This window comes from Rhyacophila brunnea, unplaced genomic scaffold (genome assembly GCF_057557595.1).
Source record: "Rhyacophila brunnea isolate RB1 unplaced genomic scaffold, BYU_Rbru_1.0 scaffold_88, whole genome shotgun sequence".
Lineage (NCBI taxonomy): Eukaryota > Metazoa > Arthropoda > Insecta > Trichoptera > Rhyacophilidae > Rhyacophila > Rhyacophila brunnea.
The window spans coordinates 1,284,823-1,298,084 of NW_028233359.1; the positions used below are offsets into that span (position 1 = coordinate 1,284,823).

The following is a 13,262-nucleotide window of genomic DNA, read 5'->3' on the forward strand; positions in this document are numbered from 1 at the left end:
TCAGCCCTCCCCAGCCATGACCTACACCAGTCCGGAATTCGGGTGGACTTTGACAGTTCCCTTAGGTATTGGGTTTCTAAAAAAACCTGACATAAGTGTTTCGAAATTTTTGTGTTAGAAATTAAAATCTAAGAAATTTTTCTAAAAAAAGTGCTGGAGAATTATTACAAATCATTTTTTTGCCGTGTTTTTATTTGTCTAAGCTCAAAGGTATAGTTTATTGGCTTTCAATGTCAATGTTTAAAATCATTCTGATAATTTTCATGTTTAGGGGTGCCAGGGCTCCTTGCCCCCTCACCCCCTGGCTGCGCCACTGGTGTACACCACTCCGGAATTCGGGTGAACACCGAGAATTTTTTGATATTTCCATTAGATATTGAGTTTCAAAAAAAACCCGACATTAGTTTTTCGAAATGTTTGTGTTGAAAGAGGGTGCTGGAGAATTTCAAATCATTTTTTTCCGTGTTGTTATTTGTCTAATATATTGGCTTTCAATTTCAATGTTTTGGGGGGGGCCAAGGCCCCTTGCCCCCCCCCCCCTGGGTGCGCCACTGCTGCGGATTGCCTATGGTGCCACGGTAGAATGTTTCTAAAGAACGCAATCTATTAAATATTTACATTTGAATATTATATTTCTGACTCGAAGTTGTAAATGTTAGGAATCGGAAGCATTCTTTGTTTGTTCTCCCAAGGTGCAGAACTTATTTGCCATTAGTAATGCCAATTGAAAGGGCAATAACTATGTTCAATTAAATCGCACATCGTCAGCTTGCTATGCATGCTTCTGTGTTTGTTTTGTGTGGATATTCAGGAGAGAGTTAAAATGGTTTTTCTACGATATTAAAGTTCATTCTTTTTTGATATATTATCATAATTTTAATACTTTTTTTATTTATAAAAGAAATGTAATAATACGTTTTAGCTCTCTCCTGAGCATTTGCATGAGACGGGCGTGGATGGTTTGCATAATGAGCCGACGATATGATATTGATATATTCCGCTTACATGATGTTAGTTAGGTGGGCGTATTTTGTGTGTTTTTAAGATATGGTCTATCAATCTTGTTCACTCGGTTGTGCTTCCATGTACTCTTATTATTCACTTATATAAGATACCTCGTCACAGGACAGATGTTATGTTTCATGATGCTGTGTATCGTGCGGTTAGCTTATTTGATGGCACCATCAAGGTTGATTTGTTTTTTATTAACTATAATATATTATAATATTTGTGGACGTATTAAATAGGTTAAATTTATAATTGTATAAATTATCATATTCCATTATTATTTACTCATGCTGTCTTTTTATTTTTATTGTTATTTGTAATTAAGATATTTTTATACATTTGTATTTATTATGTATTATGGCGCATTGGCCAATAGCTGTAATGCCGTAATACTCTTTTTTTATAAATAAATAAAATAAATAAATATCACCCTGTATTTTTATTTCAATATTGTTTACACTTACTGTTTATGTCATGTGAACGTATTGAATTTATAATTTGTCATGTTCATTACTTGCTAAATTTAAATAACCAATGTAATAATTTAAATATCAAATATTTTAATAATTTAAATCATACTATTCGACCCCGCTAGTTCACAGCCTCTGTCCCACAAATAAATATTATCTTAAAAGTAAATACGTCCCTTAGATTTAAAACAAAACCTACCTGCTGGCAAGATTATCTCCCTTAAAAGGAGTCACCCCGGCCCGAGCAACGACAAATTTACCGTCAGATTGCCTAGAAATCTTTACCACCCCTGCCCCTGGCGTCATGCCCCCCTTCAGACATTTACGCATTTGAAAAATATGTTGATTCAAGTGCGCCTCAAAAGCAGGGCTTTGAACCGGCACTACACCGGAAATCCCGATATTATTGTCGGAACGAAAACCGGAAAAAATGTTGTTTTCTCTTCAATTCTGCTAAACGCAGACAGTTCTGTTGGTGTTAGTACCTACCTATCTAAATGCCTTTGGAAACTTCTCTACCGACTATTACTTGGTTGTAGGTCATACACAAACGAGGTTGATTCTATGCATTCCTCAATAAACTGAGCAACAGAAAAAAAGAGTAGCAGTCAAATATCTACTTCTCATTGGGGTAAATAATATGGTCAAAATATACAGATTTTCTGTGGCATGATGGTTTTAGTTACCTATAAGTTATTTTGTCTTATTTGCTGCTGTTAAAAACTTCACATTAGTAATGTGATCAGCCCAGGATATCTTCATGGTCCTCGTTACAGCCACACACAGATAGCCTTACCCTCTTCTAATTTAACGTATCGGCTTTGACTCAATAGACCATAACGTAACGTATCTACTGATGTACCTACCCTCAAGTTCAAAGCTAGCTATGGGTGTTGGTGTGCACTAACTTGGGGTGTGAAATAAATTGTTTGTTTCAACTTTGTAATTTAGTGCTATAAAGGAGCACGGGTCAAGAAATAAAAAAAACACCAGGATGAGCTTTACTTCGTATATTGTTTTCACCATTTATTTTTATAATATTTCTTTACACTTACATCCTAATATCAATTCATGACATTATAAAAATACTCCCTTTATATGTAACAAGGTTCTATATATTTCTTATTTTTAGGTACTTACACCAAAAGCCGAATCTATACGCTTTGAGAATAAAAAGTACCTACTATTTCTTTCATGTTCTATCGACAAACTAGCTGGCATTTCTTTTTAACTGTATTTCAATTGAGCACTAAATTAATTACATTACTTTGCCAAATGTAGCAGTATCCTAACCAGTCTTTGTGTTGCCAAGTGCTCTGATATTCTCATATTTAATTTCATCGTACTTTTATCAGTATTATCGTATTAGATCCAAAAAACAGTCCAGTCGCCTCTCTTCACCGTGAAGTGATCGATCTGTCATAATATTATGAACTCTCAAGCTTCAAAATGTTATAGATACCTATCAATACCGATGAAATACCTTGCCAACCTTACAAATCGATAAGGGCAAATCAGGAAACGCAGAATTAAAGAGAACTGAAATACCTAACGGGTGTGTAGTATCAATCTAACAGGTACCTAATCGAACGAGAGTGTCGAAGAATATGGAATAAACCTATTTAATTTTATTCAATGAATAAAACATAAGATTTGAGAATGTAACATTCTATATTATATTATATTAAACATACCTACATTATGTTTGAAAACATTTGCAAAATATTTTTTCTGAGAATTTAAGAGAAAAAAATCAAAGATTCACTTTGTATTACACAATAGATAATTAAGTATCTAAAAACATTGTAAAGAATAACATTAAATAATTAGGTACTTGTGAATTTGTTAAATGATACCATTTATTATTACATACATTTTATTTTATCGTTATGTTTCTTACAGCTAACTCAAATAATGGGAACTGAAACACCTTCCTGGTGTGGAGTAACAGGCAACCGATCTCGGGTGTAGAAGAATACGGGAAAAACTTAAGCACTTGTCGAGAATACGCTTGTTCTTTGTTCTGACAACCACTGCTCCCGGTTTATTCACTGATACTCATTCAATATTAGTGTATTTTAAGGTTGGAACATACACTATATCGCATCAATCATGTGCGATTCATTTTCGTATGTGACTCACACATTCATATCTCTGCATAATATTGCGCTTCGAAATTCTATTTCTCAATCTCTTTTGTGGTTTTTAATTAAACCATAATTATTATTTTTTCTCTATGCAGCGCAATCCTTTTTATTTATTTAAAATCAAACTACAATGTTATAAACATAGGTACTGAAATGACATTCGATATAAATAAAAAACATTTCAAGTTATACACGTATTTATTTTTGAGTGATGTACTTACCTACAATGAATGCAAGTAAAGAGCGAGGTATTATGTTTATATTATGTTGGTTATAATTATATTAGAAATTTTCATATCAGTATTCAATATTGCATACATAGTAAATAGGTAATTTAAATCACAATATAATAAAAACGCATACAAAAATATCTCATAGAAACTGTACCATACGGCATTTTAGTTTCTTCGTGTTTGCGTTTTACATTAATACTTATATAAGAGAATTAAAATTTTGCGAATTCAGTGGTATATAATATATAACAGCAATAATTATAATTACTTCTTCTTTCACCCTGAAATACCCCAGCATTAGAGAGTAGAGAAATCACAAAATCGCGCCACTTCCCTCAGTCCATCGCATATGCTCATAATGAAATATTATTATAAATAAAAATGTTGAACATACATAATTTTGAAAAACACTTCTGAGAAAATATATTATAACTAAGAGAAAAAATCTTTTTTGAAAAAAATAAACCACCCCGGCAGGGATCGAACTCACCATCTCTTGGGTTTACGCCCCGTCCGCGCATTTATCTTTTATGCTACAAGGCGACGTACTAATTGCGACAAATTTTAATCATTGGCCTTTTTAATACCTGCTCATCAGTGCTCCACGAAATAAAGCTACTTTGGCAATCGGTTTTTGTTTATTAAATTAATATCGAACTTACGAACTCGAAATCGGCCACTTAAAGTTAGGCGCGTATCTCTTAGTTTGCTTGGAATGGTACAGCATCTTCAGTCGTTTTCTGTGAGATTTTTTACGATGAAAACATTGCAAATAGTCACATTTGCACGTGTCAGATTTTTTTTGGTATGGAATATTACGACTTCATTTTTCTTGCGGCACTTTCTGAGTCGTTTGTGGAATCATTAGTCAGGTTGAAGATTATCCTTAATAGCAATGGTTAGGTCGTCTTTTTATCGAGAAGAGTCGCATTTTTTGGGACGTGATACTTGAAGTGGTATCACTATTATGATATTTCAATGACCACAAATATTTATTTTCTTATTAGGTTTCATTTCGTGTGTCGTATGACATTCTAATTTTTGAAGCCACGTATCCTGTTAGTTTTAGTTAAGCAATTTTTATCTCAATGATTTGGTAGTAAGGTATTATTTTGTATAGTTACAAGATTTGAAACAGGACTCACGAAACGGTTTTTCATCAGTATGTGTGTCTTTTTATGTTTTTTAAGAACACTATTTGTAATAAACTTCTTAAAACACACATCGCATTGATGTGGTTTTTCACCAGTATGTGTCATTTTATGTGTTTTGAGAGTACTGATTTGAGTAAAGTTTTTTAAGCACACATCGCATTGATGCGGTTTTTCACCAGTATGTGTCATTTTATGTCTTTTAAGATCATTATTTGCAATGAACTTTTTAAAACACACACTGCATTGATGTGGTTTTTCCCCAGAATGTGTCATTTTATGGATTTTGAGATAACTAAATTGCAGAAATTTTTTAAAACACACATCGCACTGATGTGGTTTTTCACCAATATGTGTCAATTTATGTCGTTTTAGACCTTTATTTGCAATGAACTTTTTAAAACACACATCGCAATGTAGTGGTTTTTCACCAGTGTGTATCATTTTATGTGTTTTGAGAGTACTGATTTGAGCAAACTTTTTTAAACACACATCGCATTGATGTGGTTTTTTACAAGTATGTGTCATTTTATGATTTTTAAGATGACTACTTCGAGAGAATGTTTTAAAACATAAATCACATTGATGTGATTTTTTACCAATATGTGTTTTGTATTTCTCAGGATGCTGAGACTTCGTGCATGAAATATAATGACTATTTAGATGATTTGCAGATTCAAACACTCCATAACAATCATTGCAAATAAAGTTACGTGGAAAATGTGTAACTCTTCTCAAGACAATTCGAACCTCCTTTGGCAAGTACGATTTCAGAACTTGAACGTTTTGTTCATCTATAGTTATCTCTGAATGCTGTATTATATTTTCCATTTTATTGGATGCAGGTGTTATGTTGTTTGTGGCCAGGTTATTGATAACTGTATATTTTCTTACGATGTTCAGTGATTTATGTGTGAAACATTGCCGAATAGAAATCTAGAAAAAATAGGATTTGTTTATTCAATTCAATAGTAATAAAATCTCCCATATAGCATTGATGCAATGAGTTTTATCAAGTACCTAAATATTATAAGGACTGGTTGTTTTTTTTTTTAAATAGAACTTACGAAACGGTTTACTGTCAAATTAATCTGACACTGCCCTGACTTGACATTTATGATTACTAATCACTCATATTATTAATCATACTAATCAATGATTAGTATAGACTGGCAAAACAACATGAATAGAGTCACGATTGAAAAACGCTAGCAAAACTTCCATTTTGACTTGAATGGGCTTAAAAAGACTATCTTTATAATTTAACATACCTGATCTAATGGCCTGTATTGTGGATCAGAGGAACATTGGGGATTCTGATTATCGGTTTGGCGGATTGCGTTGTCAATAAATTCTACTTTGATGTTGACTGCCTCTTCATAATTCTCAGACTTTATATTAGTCAGAGCGGTTTCACGATTCTGAAAATAACAACATTATTAAAATTATGTAACGGTAAAACAGCTCTTTCTACTGCTATCAGTGGCCGCCAATATATGAGTGCATTTGGCAAATGAATGTAAACTCAACGAGCGATAGTCCGGCCCAATTCCATCTCACCAGTTTAGCTGGACCACATGGCGTAGGTACGTTTGTCTGTCTCAGGAATAATACGTTTTAAAGTCGTGAAGCATCATGTCCAACATGCACCTTAATGTTATGTTGAAGTTACTCGTAATGTTTGAGTTTTTTATAACACTAACGCACACGTCATTAGTGTTGATAATAAAATTATACTTTATGGATAATGGGAGGTAATTTGTCAAAATGAAACAAACAAATTGAGTAATTTACGCCGAATGGCCGACATGCAGTGATTACATTATACAATTTTATATAACTCTATAAGTATATAAAAAAATGCAATATGTTCAAAATAACGGTATTGTAAAAAAAAATTAAAGTATATATTGTGCCTTGATAATTTCACTTAAAATTTTTTTTTTTGTTATGAAATATTTATAAATATAAGTAAGTATATTATATATTTCGTTTAAAATTTAATTAATAAATAGATTCCATAAAAAATTATGTTTCTTTTTTTCCCCTGGCTGTTCAGTTTTGTCACTGTTCTGTTTTTTCATGATCTGTTTTGTCCGGTCACCGTTTGGCAGAATGTCCATGGGAACGCTTTTTTGACGACTAATTAGTGTTTCCAGTACTTATAAATTAATAAATTAAAACACAGTTTGTAGTTTAGAATCTCCGTTACAAAATATACCTAAATAAAATGAAAATAAATTCTTGGTCTGACATGATAATAATTAAATCGAACTCTTTGCATAGAGAATATGGCTGGAATTTGGGATAATAAGACGAAAAACGGCTTTTTGTTCGCGTATGGTTAGTTATGAATAATAGGTATTGATTATTAATCTATTATATACAAAATTCAAGTGAACTCCTATGGTGTAAATGTCTATAGTATTAATATGAATATCTAACGATATATAAATGTGAATAATGCCTATCATCACTTTGACAGATCATCATTAGTCTATGGATCGTCCGAATTGGTTTGACGTTTCATGTCAAACCTTTTCTGATGGTCCGAGAACGGTTTGATTGTTAATGATACACTGAACCAAACGTCAAATCTCAAACCATGTCCGGTCTACTTTCTACTCATACAATTTATACATATATTGTCTATGGTTTAGTTAGATTTGTTTCGTTCAGGTTGAAAGATACGAACCTTAAATTAAGTCATGTACAGAATCAACGAAAGTAACGGAAAGTATGTCGAATTAAATGTCACGGACAGTTAATAGTTGTTCAACAGTTTTAATTTGCAATAGGTAATTAAAATATCGTATACCTACCAACGTACCTAGGCACCTAATCTTTTTCAATTAGGTACTCTTTTGTCGACATGTTATGAAATTGTACATACTCGTAACATTATAATAATATATACTACCTACCTAATACTGTGGACGATTATTCACACTATAATATTATTGTAAGAATTGTGTTTCAATCGAAAACAAAAGATCTCTGTTCTCTATTTTCGAGATTGTCCATTATCGGCATTTTGCGCGTATTCTACCATGCGTACATCATTGTTCGCAATAACTGCAAACTGTGCACATGCATATTCTACATGTAGGTACATGGCAAGCGAATTAACACTATCAATAGGTATCCATATTGAGATCAATCAATTGTTAAACGAATTTGAGTGTATGGACTGTTTTATAGATACGAGAATTTATTTTGACAGCAGCTGTCAGTGGTAAATGATAATACAGAAGGGGGCGCGATCATAACCAAAGTAGTCTATGGTTAAGGATTTCTTAACTCTATAGTCTATAGTTACCAGATGGTTTTCGGTTACTTACCAATTTTACCTTAAGTACGAATTCTGCATTAGGCTCATAGCTGATCCAGAATTGAGATAGAATGCAATCGATTGCCGACCTTCGACAGAATACGTCACCGAGGAGATGAAGTCTTTACATGTAAAATCGAACATACCTGTTGAACTAGACTGTAATCTGAATACGAGCATCCTGTTTGAGGATCTTCATCATAAAAGGGGTGTACTATATCTTCGACGAGCTGGCGCTTGACGTCAACGGACCTGTAGTCAGTCTCAGGTTTTGCAGGATACTGAAAGGAACATAATACTATACGATCACGTCATTATAATATAAATAGTATAGGTAGCCCATGAATCGTAATATTTCTGATATCTGTAGGAGAATTGGAGTATAATATTATGTTATTATAGACAAGTTAGCGTGCATTTCCTTAACAGAGTTAAAAAATAATTATCTACCTATGCAATGTTTATTATTTTAACACAAAAATTTGAGTAGTTATAATATGCTATGAAATAATAAAAAAAGTCAAAAAAAATCACGAAATGTGTTTGACAGTTAGCTATATTCGTTTAAAAACACAGTATCTTTTAGTAAGATACATATATCTAGCAGTATATGTAGATTAATAGCACCTGTGCACGTGCATGAATTTATTTGTAGCAATCGTTAGCATTTTAAACTGTCGTGACAAAGTGCTGTCTCTCTCCAAACTCATTCATCAAGGGTAAGCGAGATCATTTCACGGTAAAAAAAATCGGTACACCTCAAAATGAGCGCTGAAGTTTGTTTTTTGCCGGCAGGTTCGCCACTATCGTTCTTCTGCGCTGGCGCAGATTTGTCGCATACAAATTCAGAAGCTTCCGAACTTTTTTGATTGATGCACGCAATATTGCAACTTGCATGACAATACGTGCATTTTCTTGTTATGGCCGCGATAATACGTACTGTCAGCAGTAAATCCATGCACGTGCACATGTACTTACATAATGATGAACAATTATTACTAAAATAAAATAATACTTGCTGCTGAATTGAATGTTAGAGTGTCATTGATTAAACAAAAAGGGAAAACATTTTTAAATAGTTTGTAAAATATAAAAACATACTATAGGTACCTACTCCATACTGGTGTTTTGCAGTAGTTAAGTATTTGACCGATTCTTAAAAAAACTAACCTCAAACTTGTAACCTGAATCATCAGCATTCTCTTGTTTTATGGTGGAGGCGTCCGGGACGTTTGGGTTCGTAATTATTGGTACTTCAAACCAAGGCTGCACTTCCTCATCAGGATCGCGCTTGATAATAGTACCATCCATGCTTTAATATTTGGGATTTGGTCTGCGTATATTAATCTACGGCCCTGCTCAGTGCCAGAAAGGAAAATAAAGCGTCCTCGTTCGTGTTGCCATAATCAAGAAAAAAATATTTTGTGAAACGAAGTATACCTACATGAGATACCTACATAAAATCAGATAATATTATTTCAATAGAGTTAGGTACAATCATTGATATAATATTATATCAAAAAAATCAATGTAAGTGGCTGTTGTTAAAATCATTTGAATAATTTTATTATTCAAGTTAAATAATTAAATAATAAGTACCAACTGAGATTTCCAGGGTTCTACTGGCTTCTTCTCAAGATTTTGGCTGAACCCAGGAATCACAAAATTAAATAAAAAATGAAAAGTCTTTCTCTGTTGAACACGTGGCTTTATATTTTCAACGGTTATTTTTATAAAATAAAATTATGCTTAGCAGTACACAAATTTATTCTTATTGTTTAATAATTGTAAGATTCCTAAGGTTAATTATTATATCCTATATGTATACTATAATAATTATATTAATGCCCCGGGGCGGCATTTTCTCCAGGGACGTCACTTTTGGCGGCAAAATTACTATAGTATACATATAGGATATAATAATTAACCTTTCTTAGGAATCTAACAATAAAATTAATAAACAATATGAATAAATTTTTGAATAAATGATAAAGAAATGAATAAAAAAATAAATAACTCTATTAAAATAATATTATCTGATTTTATGTAGGTATTTCATGTAGGTATACTTCGTTTCACAAAATATTATTTTCATGATTATGGCAACACGAACGAGGACCCTTCATTTTCCTTTCTGGCACTGAGCAGGGCCGTAGAGTAATATACGCAGACCAAAGCCCAAATATTGAAGCATGGATACTATTATCAAGCGCGATCCTGATGAGGAAGTGCAGCCTTGGTTTGAAGTACCAATAATTACGAACCCAAACGTCCCGGACGCCCCCACAATAAAGCAAGAGAATGCTGATGATTCAGGTTACAAGTTTGAGGTTAGTTAATTTTAAGAATCTGTCAAATTCTACTGCAAAACACCAGTATGGAGTACCTATAGTATGTTTTTATATTTTACAAACTATTTAAAAATGTTTTCTAATTTTGTTTAATCAAAGACACCCTAACATTCAATTCAGTAGCATTTATTATTTTATTTTAGTAATAATTGTTCATCATTATGTAAGTACATGCTAGGTGTATAACTCGTTTACACGTGCATGGATTTACTGCTGACAGTACGTATTATAGCAGCCATAACAAGAAAATGCACGTATTGTCATGCAAGTTGCAATATTGCATGCATCAATCAAAAAAGTTCGAAAGCTTCTGAATTTTTATGCGACAAATCTACGCCAGCACAGTAGAACGATAGTGGCGAACCTGGCGACAAAAAAACGAACTTCACCACTCATTTTGAGGTGAACCGATTTCTTTACCTTGAAATGATAACATCGCGTCTCGCTTACTCTTGATGAATGAGATTGGAGAGAGACAGCACTTTAACGTTTAAAAAACTTTTGTCACGATAGTTTGAAACAATCACGATTGCTGCAAATAAATCCGTACACGTGCACGTATGCTTCTAGATATGTGTATCTTACTAAAAGATACTGCGTTTTTAAACGAATATAGCTAATTGTCAAACACATTTCGTGATTGTATTTAGCTTACTTATCATATCATAGCAGTGGCGAAGGGTGGAGGTAGGCTGTTAAGATTCGCTATAAATAGTGCACACTAAGCTATGTTAGTCATATGTATTTGTTTTTATTGAATTAAGACCACAATTTACGGATGGTGTTAGTTAGTTTTTAAAAATCAATTAAACTCTGCCTAAACGAAACCATAATAGATTTGGTCTAATTTGGGCAATACGACAAAATTGTGCACAATTTTTCACTCATAGTTATTTGTTTTCGTTGGATTAAAACTACATATTACACATATTGTTGGTTCATTTTTTTTAATTCATTAAGTCCTGCGTAAATCAAACTATAATAAATAAAAAATATTATTCTATCTATAAAATGCTCAAAGTTATGTATGATTTAATTGCATAATTTTAGATATTTTATAGATAGACGTGTATTTTTTGACTATTATCTATTATGGCTTGGTTTTTCAGGGTTTAATTGATTTTTTTAAATCTAACCAACATTATCTGTAAATTGTAGTCTTATTTCAATGAAAACAAATATGTATGTCTGAAAGAGTTTAATGTGCACTATTTATGGCGGATCTTAACAGCCAACCTCCACCCTTCGCCACTGTATCATAGCATATATACCTACTCTAATTGTTGTATTAAAATAATAAGCATTGCATGGGTAGGTGATTATTTTTTAACTCTGTGAAGGAAACGTACGCTAACTTCTCTTTAATAAGTAATAACATAATATAGGTACTCCAATTCTCCTACAAATAACATATATATATATAACGATACATGGGCTATTCTATACTATTTTTATTATATTGTGATCTTATAGTATTATGTTCCTTTCAGTACCCCGCAAAATCTGAGAAAGTCTGTGGGTTTGATGACGTCAAGCGCGATCTTATCGAAGATACAGTAAACCCATTTTATGATGAAGATCCTCAACCAGGATGCTCGTATTCAGATTACAGACCAGTACAACAGGTATGTCCGATTTTACATGTAAAGATTTCATCTCCTCGGTGACGTCTTCTGCCGAAGGTCGGCAACCGAATTGCATTCTATCTCAATTCTGGATCAGCTATAACTATAACTCTATGTCACTTCTACATTGAAGTCAGGTCAGTGCTCGAAATGGACCGGAACGCACCGTGTAATTATTTAGTAAAATCATATAGTCGAGTCAAGCAATTTTGTTCTAATTTTTCGGTCAAGTAGCGACCCCCACCACCTCTCACTAAATACCAAACAAGCCTCGAGACAAGTCTGAACACGTTATCTTTAGCTAGGTTCATTAGTTGTCGTAGAATTTCTTCCTCTAATTCTTCTAATATATGTAGCCATTGCAAATGAATTTATTAACTTAAACGGTGGCTTAAACGTTGGAATATCACGCCGTGGGGCCCAGGTTCGAATCCTGGGTCTGGCAAGTACAAATATTGTTTTTCAATTTGTGTGTGAGTCAGGGTATGGACCTAATAGGTTGAGGAAGTGGCTGACATCCATTTCTCGTAAAAAACAAAACCTGTTAATACAACCTCTGGTCTGTGAAGGCCCCAATGATCCTATTAGGATCGTGACATGACCCGGCTCGCGGCTAGCTCTTAAATGTGGCCGGGCTGTCACTAAGGATGCAGAGGATGAACTGGGGAGGTGTGGTTCTCCCTTGTAATAATACAACTTTTGATTCCCCAAATAAAACTCTCAGTTGGTGTGGTACCGATTTTATTCAGGTTCTAGTTCACGGCTTCACAATAAAGTTATCTGTCATTGTTCTCGCAATTAAATCCCATTAAAGTGTCAGTAAACTATTTATTTGTTCGCTATAGGATCTCTGTGAAATCTTTCACAAGTTTCCAAAAAGTCACACCTAACTCAGGGAATGTATACGCAGATATTCTTTGAATATTTTTATTTCACGAAATATTTT

The 13,262-nt window shown here is 33.2% G+C and overlaps 1 long non-coding RNA gene across 1 annotated transcript; it reads right to left on the reverse strand.

The window, feature by feature from the left end:
- Positions 1 to 3,813: 3,813 nt before the first annotated feature.
- LOC147063763 (uncharacterized) lies at positions 3,814 to 9,724 on the reverse strand. The gene is made up of 4 exons (XR_015072045.1): positions 9,511 to 9,724; positions 8,487 to 8,621; positions 6,281 to 6,430; positions 3,814 to 5,945 (listed from the first exon to the last, which is right to left on the reverse strand). It is a non-coding gene; the product is annotated as an uncharacterized LOC147063763 (long non-coding RNA).
- Between the last annotated feature and the right edge of the window lie 3,538 nt (positions 9,725 to 13,262).